The sequence below is a fragment of the Brachycentrus maculatus genome, unplaced genomic scaffold (assembly GCF_059751285.1).
Source record: "Brachycentrus maculatus isolate JH-2025_06_01 unplaced genomic scaffold, ASM5975128v1 h1tg000329l, whole genome shotgun sequence".
Lineage (NCBI taxonomy): Eukaryota > Metazoa > Arthropoda > Insecta > Trichoptera > Brachycentridae > Brachycentrus > Brachycentrus maculatus.
This window is the reverse complement of record NW_028281078.1, coordinates 455,498-471,295: the sequence shown is the minus strand read 5'-3', so window position 1 is coordinate 471,295 and position 15,798 is coordinate 455,498. Positions and strand designations below refer to the sequence as shown.

Sequence of the window (15,798 nt, the reverse complement as noted above, 5' to 3'; positions counted from 1 at the left end):
TCTTATTCCAAAATATATATCATAGAATGATAGATTTATATTATCCACTGACACTTCGTGATGGAATTGCATTTTTAATTTATTATTAGATTAAAACAAATATTTTTAGCTTTTCCACTTTTTTATTTGACCAGCGACCGGGTTTCGTCGTTACCGACATCATCAGACTGGTCTGATGATGTCGGTAACGACGAAACCCGGTCGCTGGTCAAATAAAAAAGTGGAAAAGCTAAAAATATTGGTTTTAATCTAATAATAAATTATCATAGAATGGATGTAAATATTCAATATAAAGATACAATTAATTAATTTATACTATCAATTTAAAAATATTAATTAAAATTAATTGATTTCATCTTTATTATTCTGTAAAAATAAAATTTAAAAACATTGAAACGTGGATAGAATAACTGATTAAGATTATAAAGTGTTAAAAAATTAGGCGTAATCCGTATTTTCAAGAGCTTTTAGAATAACGGAGTTACTTAAAGTAATTATTCCGGACAGACCAATTAGGAGTCCTTTTACAAATCCCTGTGGAACACCTTTAATGAATCTATCGCCATGGCTCCAGAACCAAGGCAACGTAGTATTAAAGAAAAACAACTTTTGATTAACTGGGAACGTAACAAAAAAAATATTATAAATTTTAGTGCAGTTATGACAAAAAATAATAAAATGGAGACACTTTTAACAGAAATGGAAAAAGTAATATTCGTTCTTGATTTCTAAGCCAATGCTCCGAAGTTGTTGCTATTTTGGATTTTAAATGGATAGATGCCATACCAAATGTATGGAGTTGAAAGTCGCAGAAATCGATTTAAGATCAATGATGGCGTCTAATTTTTCGACTTATTAGGGCTCACTTCAATAGATTTCTCGCCTGATCTTATATAAATTAAAAGAAAAAATTATTTTTCAAATATTTTTAATTCAGTGTTTTACTTTTTATACATGTTCATTTTAAAATTATCAAATTTGTTTAAAATTCCTGTTTTATTAATTTCTTTTTTGCCTCTGGTCAGATTCTTCGACAAGCAAATTAACCGGACGTTGTATCTGAAATAAAAAAATTGAAATTTCACAAAACAGTTAATTTAATACTATAAACCTTAAATTCTTTAAAACCGTACTAAAAAACAAATTGTTTTGGTCCGCCTCTATAGTGTAATGATCAGCACGTTCGGCTACGGCACTGGAGGTCCCGGGTTCGATTCCCAGGGGGGAGGGTCAAATAAATAAAAGTGTTTTTTTTCATTGTAATATTTATTAGATATAACCCTGACAGGTTCCTGAAGCTGTAGGCTGATCGCCTTTCCTACATGTGCATTAGTGATTTTAACGTGATCATTAGATCACGGTAAAACTGCTCTTATATTACGCAGTCCCCTATGCACCATCGGGTTCGGACGAGTGTTTGAAGAAAGAATGAAGAAGAAGAAAAAAACGTTTGTTTTTGAGCTGCAAGATTGATTAAAAGGTGTCACAGCAAAAAATAATACGGAATGAAACATAAATAACAGTATATATTTCAAGTGTTTTATACTGTTCTCTTAATCCCCGAAACAGGGTAAACATCGGTTGACAAGGAAAAATTGCCTGCGGTGAAAGTCGGTCTATTGTTCATTTACTTCCTGTTTTCTTTTGGTGTTTTACTAGCCTTACAGTAGGTACAGTAAGAAATAAATAAAGACATAAAAATATATAGCATAACAAATTTTAATAGCGGAAGTCATTAGGATAATAATTATTGCACTGTTATACAATAAAATATCTCTCTACTTTAGGAATCAGACCTTGGAAACTCGAACGTTTGGTCTTATTTAATAAATACGGGTAATTAAAAAAGGTCATTTACAGACATTTAAACGACACAATTTGCCGTAATGTTTTTAAGCTTCTCGGTAAGTATGACCGTACAAGTGCACAAGGTACGTCTGCTGCGTATATTCATGTAAACTTAACAATAAAATTGACATATCACTGCCATCTATAGGCCATATTAAAAACTTCGCGATCTTCGAAATGAAATGCATTTCACGGTTGCCGGTTCACTCCTGCAAACATATTTCGCTTACAAATCTCACTAGTTTATTCGTACACATTAGCAATGTATGCAACCCCGAATGCCTATTACTGTAATTCTCATTTTCCTCTCCTTTAGGTCACATATATCTGTAATATCCTTTACCCTAAACTCCTTCATTTACCTAAGTGAGTAATAAATTCCACATTAAAATGTAAGAATCCGGAGCGCAGGACTGATCACTCTGTTAATGATATTATCGATTCGATGCGGTGGTCTATGCACCGCTTGAAACCAGAAGCAGTTTGTACTCACTGAAGGGGGGAGGGCTTCCTCCTGGAGGGAAGCCTCCTCTGTCTCCGCCTCGGTCGCCCCCTGGTCCGCCGCCACCACCGCCACCGCCGAACCTGCCGCTATTATCTCCCAGTGGAGAGCCCATCTGAATATCAAAAATAACAATGTTAATAACAATGTTAACAATGTTAACACGTAGCATTGCCAAAGTGCATTACAATTGTGATCGTAATAGGAGTAGCACCCTTCGTTAACATGCTCCTCATCTACCGAGTGTTGTACCGATTTTAAAAGGTCGATCCTCACTCCATGTATCCTGCCTTCATTAAGTTACAACTATCATTTAACCAGTAAACTACCGGCTCTCTGAGTCCCATTTGCTCAAAATCAATATAAATGCCGTCCAGTATTGTTACGTATAAAATAATATTCAACTGTGCTTATTGGAAAGAGGAATAAATATTTATTTTTTGCAACTTCTCAAAGCTTTAGATATTTAATATTTGTTTCAAATAAAACCACATATTAATAAAAAAAAAAACTAACTAACCATCACGCCGCTTCCCCGCAGGGGTAGGCAGAGAGAATGGAACGCCACACCACTCTGTCTTTGCAAACATTCTTCGCCTCTTCCACGTTCATGCATCTCCTCATACATACCCGCCGATTGTTACGACTCCTAACCTGACCACTTTCAAGTATTTGGCATACCTGATCGTGCCACGTTTATCTCGGTCTTCCTCTGCTCCTTTTCCCAATAACGTTCGCCTCACAAATTTGTTTTTACCGTTCTTTCCTCACTCATTCGTTCAATATTTCGATGTTCAATTTCATTTTCAGTTTCATTTCAGTTTTCATTAATTTCAGTTTCGATTTCAATGTTTCAATATTTCGTTCAATAATTCGTTCAATCGTTCACCACATATTTATTTTGAAGGAAAACTGATTGTTTCTATACAAAAACGGTGTTTAAAAAACAATAACGTCAAACAATTACCTGAGTTTAAAGAACATTAAGTTGCTATTTCGAATACAAGCCATTGAGAATCATCGGTTTGAAAGTTGGTTTTGTTATAAGTGGAAATAATCCATAATCATTTAACTTTTTTCGATTCCTGACCAATATTAGATGAAAATATATATCGTTTTACTCGCTGAATGTCAAACACAAGCGATACAAATTCAAAAAAAGTAAATTAAACGTGCGATTATATTACAAGGTTATAGAATAAACATAATTCCCGTCCTAATTTAAAAGGGGATGGATTTAATATTTATTTGAATGTGTTACTGCTGCTGAAAATGAAAACGAACGTTTTATTCATAAGCTGTTCTAAAAAAGACAGGTTTTGGAAAATGATAACCATCATATTATCACAAAAAACGCTAAAAACTGTGTACAATACTTTAAAAATAATGTGAAATAGAAATTATAAGTTGAGAACTGAAATCATAAATTTATGTTTAAAATGTTCTTACCGCGATGGACAGTACCAGGATCACACAAGCCAAGATCGACAAACAAGAGAAGAACTTCATGTTTGATTATTTTCTCTTTCCTGTATAGTGCAGAATATACTTCAATAAACAGTGAAGAGCTACTGATAATAGTTGCAATGGTGGTGTCTCTATTTATTCTCCCCGATTGAAGGTCGAACTTAATGGTAATTGACGCCATTGACGCACGTTTGACACTTTTTCAGCCAACTACAAAATTTATACAATTATTATTACAATAAGCGGATACAGTAATTTGATAAAACATATTTTTCTTTTATTTATTGAACATTTCCGGTGAGTGTTGAACTTCAATTATTCTCTAAACTAAACTAAGCATACAAAAACTATATAATCGATAATACTAATTTTAGCCACAAGATAGAAATGCCATTAATATATATTTATAAAACATAATTTCAAAGTCTAAAGGTAAAAGTACCTTTCAGGGATATATAGTACACTGATACAAGTACATAAGATATGTAATAAACGCATAGATAAAAATTAAAAGAAGTAGAAGAAATATCAGTTATATTAGCTAGTAGAAAACTATCTACATATTACTTCAGTATACAATGAAATCAGCATCATTCCTTCACAAATACTGGAGTGTACTCGTATCTGCGCCGATGTCACCCATAATGTATTATATACAAGAATGTGGAGGTATTACGGTACATATTATTATGGCAATATATGTAAACACAAATAGCTAACCCCTTTCAGCAGCTCCTTGTATTCTGTATTCTCCATAGTAATATGTTTCTGATAGCTCTACCCCTAATTTGATGAGGGCGGTATTAAAGCAACCTCTCACCTTACTAAAGCGAAGACTGTTGTATTAAGCCATAATCGTTACTTTATATACATTCTACACGTGGAATATTACATTATTAGGAAAATAATTTAGTGGAGAAATACGAAATACGTGCTTCACATTAGTGAACTAAATTTCTACAAACTATGACTATTGGTTGAAGTTAAAAATTCAAAGATGGAATAAGAATAAGCATCGTGTTGATTGCTTTTCTTATTTTCATATTGTTTGTAATATAAACCTAATGCTATTTTATCCGATGCGATGCACTATGCACCATTATAGAGGTATATGCGATAAAAGAATAAGTGGAGGTTATGGAATTTAAAGCGATGTTGAAAATAACACTCAAAGCTATAAAAAAACCCGTACTTGCTATTGTGTATAAAACCCGTATGGATTTTCTTTAATGTAGTCTCCCGTCAAAATTGAGCATTTTCCTCATTCATGATTCAGGAAATATACCTTAATCAGTTTCCAATATAATTCAATAGAGAGAAGAGATTTTCACTTTGACTTTGGGGATGTAAGGAAAGCTTTCGATAGAAGCTTTTAACATAAAAGCTTTGTAAAACAACACGTTCTACAGAAAGTAAATATTAACTGAATCCTTTCATATTTTGGTAAAACAATATTGAGATTCTCGGATCAATACTTTCGAGAAATATTTTCCAGGATAAAGAATTTTAGTAGTTACGAATGTTTTAAAAGTTATACAAACATAAATCAAATCGAATGGTTTTTAAATTGTATTTGTGTATTTAATAATCATATTAAAAAAATCATATTTTTGACTCGGTAATTTAATATTCAGTATAATAAATTGTCGCGCAGAATTTCTTCGATTTGATTTCTGTATAACTTCTGCTGGATAAATTTACCAAGGTCAATTAGACCTAATGTAATCCTATACACTTTATACTTTAAATGTAAAATTTTTTAATTAAAAAAAAAATTGTATTTCAATTCATTATAGTTTTCAAGTAAACTCAAGTGTCTTGTCTTTGAAAAAAAAAGAGTCGTAGCAGACTGGGAGACGAACCGAGGTTCGTCTAACTCTAGAGTTTTGATTTATAATTAACAACATTAACAACACTAACATCGGTACCATAACCCGAATCTACATATACAAGTTTCAAATAAACGTATAAAATATAAACAATGTTTATTATTTGTAAATAATTTCAATACACTTTTATGCATTAGTTTTATGCATTGATGTGTTCATGTCTTAATTTGATGATTTAGGTTCAACAGAACAGAATTTCCATTAGTACAATAAAATCTATCCGGCCTGTATGAATGACTGTATAATTGTGTAACTTTTTGTTACACTATGAATGCCTTTTTTTATTTACGTTAAATTAAAATAAATATTATATTTGTCGCAACATAATATTTGTTTCCTATTCAGAATAATAATATTATTTCCGTTTGTGGGTGATCATCACGGCCGCCGAACCGCTATTCAATAAATAACTATGTTTCATGAAATTAGCGGCATATTATGTCCCGGACTCCCACAGTGAATCAAATATTAGCATGCTAGTGTTATTATTCAATATAATTTAGTAAAATTATGTATTTACAGTGATTCCAGATTAAGTACGAGTATTATTTAGTCAATATGATTAAATAATTTCCATGTTTCATTGTAAGCAGTTGAACTGAATTATATCAATTGATATAATTCATTATAGCAATTCCTTAGTTTGTAAAATATTGTATAAGATGATGCTTTTTGAATGTTCGTCACTGTCACACAAATAAAAATAATTACAAAGTTTTAAATCTTTCCATGATTCGAAGATTATAAGCTCTTTAATAGATACAATTTTTTTAGGCTGAGAAATTGACATATGGATGGTTTTGAATGTACTCAAAAGAAGTTTATTTATTTATTTTATCTAATACGTACATAATTGCGAATAAGTCATAGCAATAATGAGCCCTCACTGAATTTTCCCGTGCCGAGGACAGATTCTACAATATTTTTTTATCAATTTTTTATGCAATCAAATACGATAAAGCTGAATTATTTGCTTTTTTTATAAGAAAAAAATCATGTGTTTTTAAATGAACGAGGCTGATTATTGTGGGTGTACCGCATTCAAAATTCTCGTGAATTTTTTAAGTAGTAAGTTGTATTAAACAAAAAAAAACTCATCCAATTTAAAATTTATTTTAACTTAAAATGTTACAATTTGGAGAGTGACAAACTCAATGAGGTTATTTATTGTGACAGTTGCCGCAAGTCCAGTCACAAACTTCTACACTATTTTGAAATGGGTAGAATACCTAAAAGTAAGGAAGCCTAAATACTCCCCGTAAATTATCAAATACATTTCTTTCTACAGTTTGTTTGAGGGGTGTAATAGTATTTCTTTTTATTTATTACTTTGTTATTTATGAGCTTTTCACGCTGATGATAAATAAAATAACTTACAAGCTTTAGAAGTTTTTGACTGTTCAAAGTATTTACAATATTTTTTACGATGTGTTTTATAAAATACGTTTTTAGTTTATTTTATTGCTTCATACTAAGAGTCGACATTTTTCTGGAATGTCAGTCACTCATGACTGACATTCCAGAAAATGATCACTAAAGTGCACAATTCTTGTCCATTCTTCTCGGTTATGGGTTAAATTTAAATCAATATTTAGTGAGGAACTTATTATTTTTTATTATGTTATAACCACAAAATAAGAAATAAGAAAAATCACATTGTGATAATTGTTATATTTGATATTGATCATTAATATTTTCTTTAAAATTCGACATTTTTATGATACTTTCAAATGTTAAATAATTGTTGATTAATGCAATATTATTCTAATATTCTTCGTTTATTAAAGTAAAAATAACCTCTGAATAATTCACAATTTTCTATTGAATAACATAAGACTAAAACAATAATCATAAAGCATTTTGTGTTTGTATCCACAGAATTTGGATGTATGCCACTAATTTCAAAGTACTCGTTCACCTCGTCTGAAAACAGTATCAAATATTTATTGAGAAAGTTTGCACGGAAACTTTTAGTTAGATTCAAGAACACTTGCAATTATGTTCTCATTTTGTATTCGGTAACAAATAATTATTTTCCAAATATCTGCTTAGCGACATGATATAATCTATTTACTTTTGAAAGAGGCACGTACGTTATGTTTATCATCAAACGAAATTTACTTCTGACTACCGTATAAACTTTAGTTATATTTATAAATAAAAATATAAATTATTGCCAAAAGAAAAAAAACAATAAATGTTATTGGGATGTATCTAGAAAATTATTTTATCATACAATTAATTTTAAAAATTAATGGCAACATTTTTAAAAATTATGTGAAGTTTATATAAAAAATGAATACAGGTATTTTCAAACATAAACTTAATTTTTATTTCACAACCACATTTTCGGTTCTACCTTCTACTGAAATTTTGTGTAAAATTGGAGCTGAAATATTTATTCATGCATGTCAAAAAGTATTATTTCATACTCTTATTCGTTAATTTAAGTTAATCACTTAAATTAACGAATAAGATGTTGCAAGCCCTGTAAATTGTTGGACTTTTATTGAAACTTTTATCTTTGTTGTAGTGATAATAAAAAATCTGGATAATAATTTCTGGGAGGGGATTGTTATCAAGATTTATGAATTTTAGGAGATTTTAGAGATATAAGAAGATTAAGAGAACTTATTCAGTGTTTGAACACACTAAACATTATGTTATTTTTTAACTTTACCGTCTCTTATAATAAATAATAAAAAAAAAAATGAAATGCATTGGAATAATATTCAATTAAAAAAATTATGATTTAAAAGAAAAACCGTTAATTACGTTACCAATATAATCAAAGGATTATTATTGTGTTCATACGTTTAACAAATAATGTATTTATTTGAACTAAAAAGGCTCGTTTTGCACGTGGAAGAAAAGAAATGTTAGAGGAAACATGAAATTATTGGTATAGAAATAATAAAATTTATAAAATTGTTGAATAAACACTCTGCAATGGCAACTGAAATGTCTGGTTTCAAAAGTATTGACACAGCGAGAAAGTAACATAAAAACCAATATAACAATGTTTAACTAAAATAAACATTTAAGTATATCTCATATGAACATTTATTTCTCAAATAAAACTTGTTAAAATGTCACTCTCGCAGTTTCTTAAATAAAAAACAACGTCAATGATGTTGAGAAGTGACCAAATGGATTAGAAAAAATGTTACAATTTTTTTTTGTAGATTTTGGTCGAAAAACAAATTTCCCACTTTCCTTTAAACATTACTTGAACACTTTTTACTCGTCCTTATCTAACTGAGTGATGGTACACAACTTCTCAAAGAAACTAAGTAATGTTATATTTAAAGTGCCTTTCTTTTCACCCGCGTAAATCGCGCAGAGGCTGTTTTTCACGAGACGATAAAAAGATCAGCCTCTTTTGTCCGACGGTTTGTAAGTTTTTAAGTATTCATGAGGCCACGAGTTCAATAACATCAGACAAATCATGAAACTACGCGTTCATTATAATTTTATAAACAATTCTATGAGATGTCCATGATACATATCCTTCGAGGTATAAATCTAGGGGAAGTTAAAACCTTTACTATATTTATAAATATGTTACTGAAAATTCATGTAATATAAACATAACATTTTTATTGCTACTAAACGATTAGATTTAAGTTTTGTGCTGACGTTTCTTGGTGGGACTGCATTTTATAGAATAAAATAACATCTATGTAATTTTATTTTACTAAATTATTGTTAAAATACTAGATTTATTTCGCTTCGTGGCTATTTGCGAGTATATCAAAATTGAATATATGTTTCAACATACATAAAGAAGTGTATTGAGATGGAAAAGTGGAAGTATTTACAGGACTTACTACTGATGTTTGTAGTTGAAGCATATATACAACTTTCCTAAATTTTATTAGGTGGTTTTCAATCATGAGTGAAATAGGGAATGTTTAAAATTATCACTTTCACCTCCCAATTACGGTTCTTCAGTTCTGCAAATACCCAAACTCTTATGTTCCCATTACATAAAACTTCTTCATTTGAGTTGATCTAAAATAATTTACGATTCATCTATTGTTATTAAATGTATATTAATCATCTGTCACATATTAATTTATTTTTGTCCAACAAATAGAGATATAATGCAACGTTTAAATTTCAACTCCTTAGATTATTTTTTAATAAGTTACGTTTCTGTTTTAAAAAATATTTCATTCAGTTTTTCTTGTCAAAGTAAAGTATTACGTGTTTTTATTCAAACTAACTGTCTGTATCATCCGTACAGTTGAATTGAATTTATACAATAATGATCTTGTCGTCACTAAATTTTCGGATAACATGACGATGAATAATGCACTTTGTATTTAAAAAAGTTTTTAAATAATTAGAAATAGGTAATAATAATATTTTATTTTGAAAATCCTAGAGTTTTGTGTTTGATTTTTAGTCCCTATTTTCCACATATATTTCTGCCCTATCGAATTCAACGCACCCCAAAGATAGCATGTATTCACTTTTCACCCTCTTGTATTAGAAGACGAAGGTTTCAGGGGTTGCGGAAGGCTTTATTGGCCTATTTTTTACATTTCACTCCTCAGCTTCACGCCGCACATGGAGAGGAAATTCACTGCCTCTAATAAGCCGAAGGAAAATTGTTTTGGGTTTTCTCTTTCATTCACGTTTTTATTTTATTAGAAGAGATAAAATTCTGAATGCGTTGTTAAGGGCTGTTACCACGACAATGTCATAAATAAGGGGATATTTATGATTAAAAGTTTATTGACAGTTGATTTTATTAGAAGGACATGGGGTTCGGATATTTTTGAGAAAATATATTCGCCTTCACTACTGGCAACATTGTTGAAAACATTTCAACTTCAAAATCATAATTGATTTTTTTTGGAATTTTTTTTTGTTTACGTCAAATAATCATAATTAAGGAATAAACTCAATTGAAATGACTTGATTCAATAATTGTCATAATTATTTCTAATATTTATTTTATGCTACGTACGAAATACTGATATTTTGAACTAACATTGCATCATTCGCATAAAATAATTTTCTCAAAGGTAACTGAACTTTAATTAAATAATTATTTTGATTTCACAACTTTATTTTAACATACTTTTAAGAATTCAGACGCAACTAATGTATTTTATTTTTATTTATTTACTTTCCCTGCATTATTTTGCAATGGTAAAAACTTAAATACAAATCTTCACATTGTATGGTTTGCATGTATTAGGTTTATAATCGACTTAATATGTTTGTTTAGTATTTTCACTCACCATAATCCTTTAAACTTGTTTAAGAAAACATTTTTAGCCAAAAAATACTTTATCTTAAAAGCAAAGTTTCAGGAAAATACTAGTTTTTTACAACTTTATAAATAGAGAACATTGTTGCAACTACATTGAACATTCAGATTTTTATACATATAACTAAACTTATAATAAAATAAAAAAATTGACCATGGTCACAGATAGACTATAGACCGAGCCACAAAAATCTCATTACTGAAATACGAGTGAAATCTAACAAGTCATTAACTACTAAAAGAAGGAGCAAAGATTACATATTATTATTATACGAAATGTTAGATTACATGTCAATAGTAGTATGGTGTTCTAAAACATCGATGCTGGTATTATGTGAAAGTTATTAGAGTGAAACACATGGTTTTAATCGACCAGTAAGTTTACTTTTTATGTAAATCTATTAACTAATTCATAAAAAAAGTTTTCAGTGTGTAGTTTTAAGTTGAATTTCTTCAGGATTATACTACTCACCAAATATCTCTAGTATGATTAAAAAACTAAATAATGATAATATTTCGAATTGAATTAATGACTGTTGATTGCAAAGAATACCTTTTTTCCGCCGATGCCGATACAAATGAGTAGATCACCGTACATCTCATCTCAACCTTTTGCTGGTCTCAATGTCCCATTCATCTTTACTGAGCTATATCACCGATAACAAGATTTATTTTATGTTCATCTAAACAATTAAATCATCTAAAGTGGTTAATCCGACATTATAGAGTCATCGGTCACCATCCGTCATTCGAAAGGGGTGACCCCGATGTGACATAAAAGTGTTACTACGATAGTACATATCTATCGTAAATTGTACAGAATTGATGTTTGATTCGCTCAAGGATGAAGTTTTGCAATCTCAGTCGGTTAGTCGAGTAACAAAAGTTTCACATAAAGGGAACCAAAAGTAGTCGGTGCAGCGTTACTTTAAATTTGAATTTTTATTCACAATCATTTATGGGTGGAGTTTATACCGCTTTTATGGGATTCGTCATATTTATGGTCTTTCTCCGCCACTGCACGCTGTGCACCACTGGCACAGTGCTTCATGAAAATAGAGTGCAGGGCTGGCAGAGTTACTGAGACATAAAAACCGCTAAAAAATAGGAGTTTATAACGGTTTTACATAAAAACTTCCTTACTTGCACCCAATGGTGTATTAGGTACTAAATCAGAAAAGAGACAATTTGATCGTTATTAACACTCACATTTAGGTTAAGTTGTATACGCTGATTAAAAATATGAATTCCCATTTTACTATTTTTAACACACAAATCAGTTTCAAAATAATATCCGATGTGCTTTACACGATAACGTTACTTTGAATACATGCTTAAAGTATCACCTTAAATTTATAATTCAGGTGAAACTGTATTTGTATTGGGTGCGAATAAGAAGTAAAAATAATCAATTTTCATAATAAATTTATTATTTCAGTAGATACATAAAATTTATTGGTGACTCGGTAATAAAATACTGATAAATTTAGTAAACGGAAAACAATAAGTAAATATAATATATTTTGAGTCTTCTTATTTTTCTTTACAGTTTTTGACGTTTGTTTAAAAAATACAATATTTATAAGTATTTTTTTCGGTTTTTATCGATGCTGATGTTGCATGCCCTAATACCATGTGCAAGCTTTATGTGCTATGTGTCTCTTTTACCCTGAGACAACGGAAAGTTTTACGAGATATTATGTAAGAAAGCAAACAATATGAAAAATCATAAAATGTTATTGAACCCGGAATACATGCCACCCTTTTATATGTTAATAGGTCGATTTTTATAACCCCATTTGAGATGATAGTTTAAAAGCTTTGAATTGCGATCGCTTAGGTGACATTTTGTACGTTTAGATTGACCCCGATTTTCAGGAATATGAGGTCAATCATATAAATAATGTGTGGTATATTATATTCTTACAGTTGTTTATATTCCATAAATAGTTTATAAATAATACTTTGCCAATTATTTCATTAAAAGGTTTCACTCAAAATTAGACAGACAATTTTTTCAATGAATTTCTTGTAGTACATACCCAAAACCATATGTATCATATACCTAAGAAAGACGTTTGAAGGAAATGGCTTTGTATAATAAACAAAAAATACAAATATACAAAAAAAACTATACGGAGTACTTAAATATTTGGCTTTTCAATAAACACAGAAGAAAAGGTCAGAAGAAATGATTTTTTATATTATTATTTGTAAACAGAATAATGTTGGAACAGATTGCTATATCTAGAAAACTAAAATATCTTGCTGATTGAAATAGAATATTGAGCATAATCATACTTTCTCCGTCATTTTTTACATCCATTTGTATCTTGTAACATAAAAAAAATACGTTAAAACAGATTTTGAATCAGTAATATTCGCTTTAACAGTTTTTTTTTATCATTCTTTTAAACCTATAATTATTCAAAAATTTGAATTAAAAGATATTTAATACCTAGAATCAAATACTGATAATGTAAAATTAGATGTTTTCGTGAGTCCGATCGATTGGTAATGTTTTTTTTTAAAGAAAAACTGATTTGCTTGAGAGATTTACATGGATGTTTTGTCTATTTAATATAAAAAAATTATAAAATAAAGAAACATCACAGTTACTTTCATACAAACTCTTGATTTATGTATACATTTGGCGTTTGATTTGTAGAACTCCATTTTAATTTAAATGTTAAATATTAAAATCAATCACTGTTTTTTAGAGATAACTAAATTGTATTTTATTGTTAACAACACATAAAATTAAATTTTTACGTCAATTGTTTCGCTTTGTGATAGCATTTTCAAACACTTGACTTACTATCATTGATGCAATGATCGGGTATATTTTATAAAACCAAGTCTGGTTGGCGAGATTTTACCAAGAAAATAAATACGTTTTCTCATTTATAATATAGGAAATTATAAAAGAACGTTAGATTACAATTCCTAAAAGATAAACTCTCGACTTAGCATGAAGTCATGTTGAAGTAACGATCTTGAAGGAATGTCACGAAACTTGATTTGAGACTTATCGTCGAGTTCATTCTGTAGAAAACAAGCCTAATTAGTAATTAGACGCAATCCAGTAAACCGAGAAAATCAGTCTCTTCACTTTCCACTGAACCTTAATATTATATCTCACCCTTAAGTAAATAGGCTTATCGTGTCATTATTAAACTTCGGATACATTAATTAGTCATTTGTGTATACACTTTTAATTATTAAAAGCAGTGCCAGAATGATTATCTAATATTTATATCTTAAGAGTGTGTTCTTTAAATGGTGGATATTTGAAAATGAAAATAAAATAATAATTTCAGTGGTAAAATATAATGTTAAATAAATTAATGCGCTCTTCTTTTTTTAAGGCATGATTTAGAAAAAAACTTGTTTCCAATAAAATGGGCTAGTATGTAATGTAAAACATATTTTTTCAATCTATTTGTTTATTGGTAGATTAATTAAGCTTTTCTCATAAATAAATAAAAAAAGTCCGGTTATTGACTAAAAAAGTCCGGATATATATTGTCCGGTTTGTACTTTTATTTAAAAAAAAAGTTTTTGTAGGCACAATTTTATAGTAAAAATATTAGCCAATTATTGAACCGTTTTGCTTCCTTCGAGATATCGTATCTTGAATCTTTATAAATCTTCAATATAATGAGATTTTGATTTATTTCAGGAAACGCAGTGAATTAAGACAATCCACAACAGTTGGAGTATGAAGATAAATTAAACCGGCCATAAAAGCGAACTCTGCGGAACACCAGCGCTGGTTTTCCACTACAATGAACAGTGACATGGCTTTATCTTGGAGTTTCAAGGACCCGAGGTCCCGCACAGCGGTCTCTAATACCAGGTCCAGTATCACACGGGACAGCCGGGGTCCAGTAATACGGAAAGTTATTACTCTCCCAGCCAGTCGAGATATTCCGCTAATCTTTAGTGGATTTAGCTCTCCGCGGTTTGAAATTCTTTGAGACGCGGTCGGAACGGAATCCTCCTTTATGCATCCGATACCGAACCAAGCCTCTGGTATCATCAAAATGCTGTGAATATATTTAAACGACTGCAATTTCTGTATTATTCAAAAGCCGGAATATTTAAAATTTTGAGGAATTATCTTCAGATATACAGTTGATAGAACAGTAAGTTGGCACTGCCTGTACTATAAAAAACTTTGATTTTCTTGTTGGCGTTTTTATTGTTTTATATACTTCTTCAGTTAAATATTTATTCAGCCCCGAAAAGTGTATTTGAAGTGTTTGAATAAAATACTATTAATATTTAGTACTTTTTAAATTCTTTCGGTTAGTAATATTTATCCTTACCAAGGCAACGCATTTTTTTAGTGGAACAAAAAGTTCACAAACGGCTTGTACAAAAGCTTCGGTGATAAGTGCATCTGGATTGAGTATCGTGATAAATCGATAAGAAATAATTGTGACAAGTGGATAATTCAATACGTGGGTATGGTGACTTGTGTGTGCTGATCGTGTGGCGGCGCGGGCTGACGTGAGGCGGAACCCCGGCGGGACATGAAGCTGAGCGTGTCCGCTTACAGGGCGCACGCCTCGGCCCACAAGAAGATCCTGTCCTCGAGTTACCAGCTCAACTATGGAAGTACGGCTCCAGCGCCATCTCCGTGTGCTACATTACCACAGTTCAAGGTCAGCTAATATTCTCACATATTCTCCAGTCGATACTAGGACTCGTTCCTGTATTTTTCAAAATCAATTTTAATACATTAGTGTTGAATTTTTTCAAGATATTTATGTTGTTTCGGTATAAATATGTTCACCTCCGTA

The 15,798-nt window shown here is 30.3% G+C and overlaps 1 long non-coding RNA gene across 1 annotated transcript; it reads right to left on the bottom strand.

Moving 5' to 3' along the window:
- Nucleotides 1-913: 913 nt before the first annotated feature.
- LOC148304129 (uncharacterized) lies at nucleotides 914-3,929 on the bottom strand. Its single transcript, XR_015838393.1, has 3 exons — nucleotides 3,800-3,929; nucleotides 2,342-2,465; nucleotides 914-1,059 (listed from the first exon to the last, which is right to left on the bottom strand). It is a non-coding gene; the product is annotated as an uncharacterized LOC148304129 (long non-coding RNA).
- Between the last annotated feature and the right edge of the window lie 11,869 nt (nucleotides 3,930-15,798).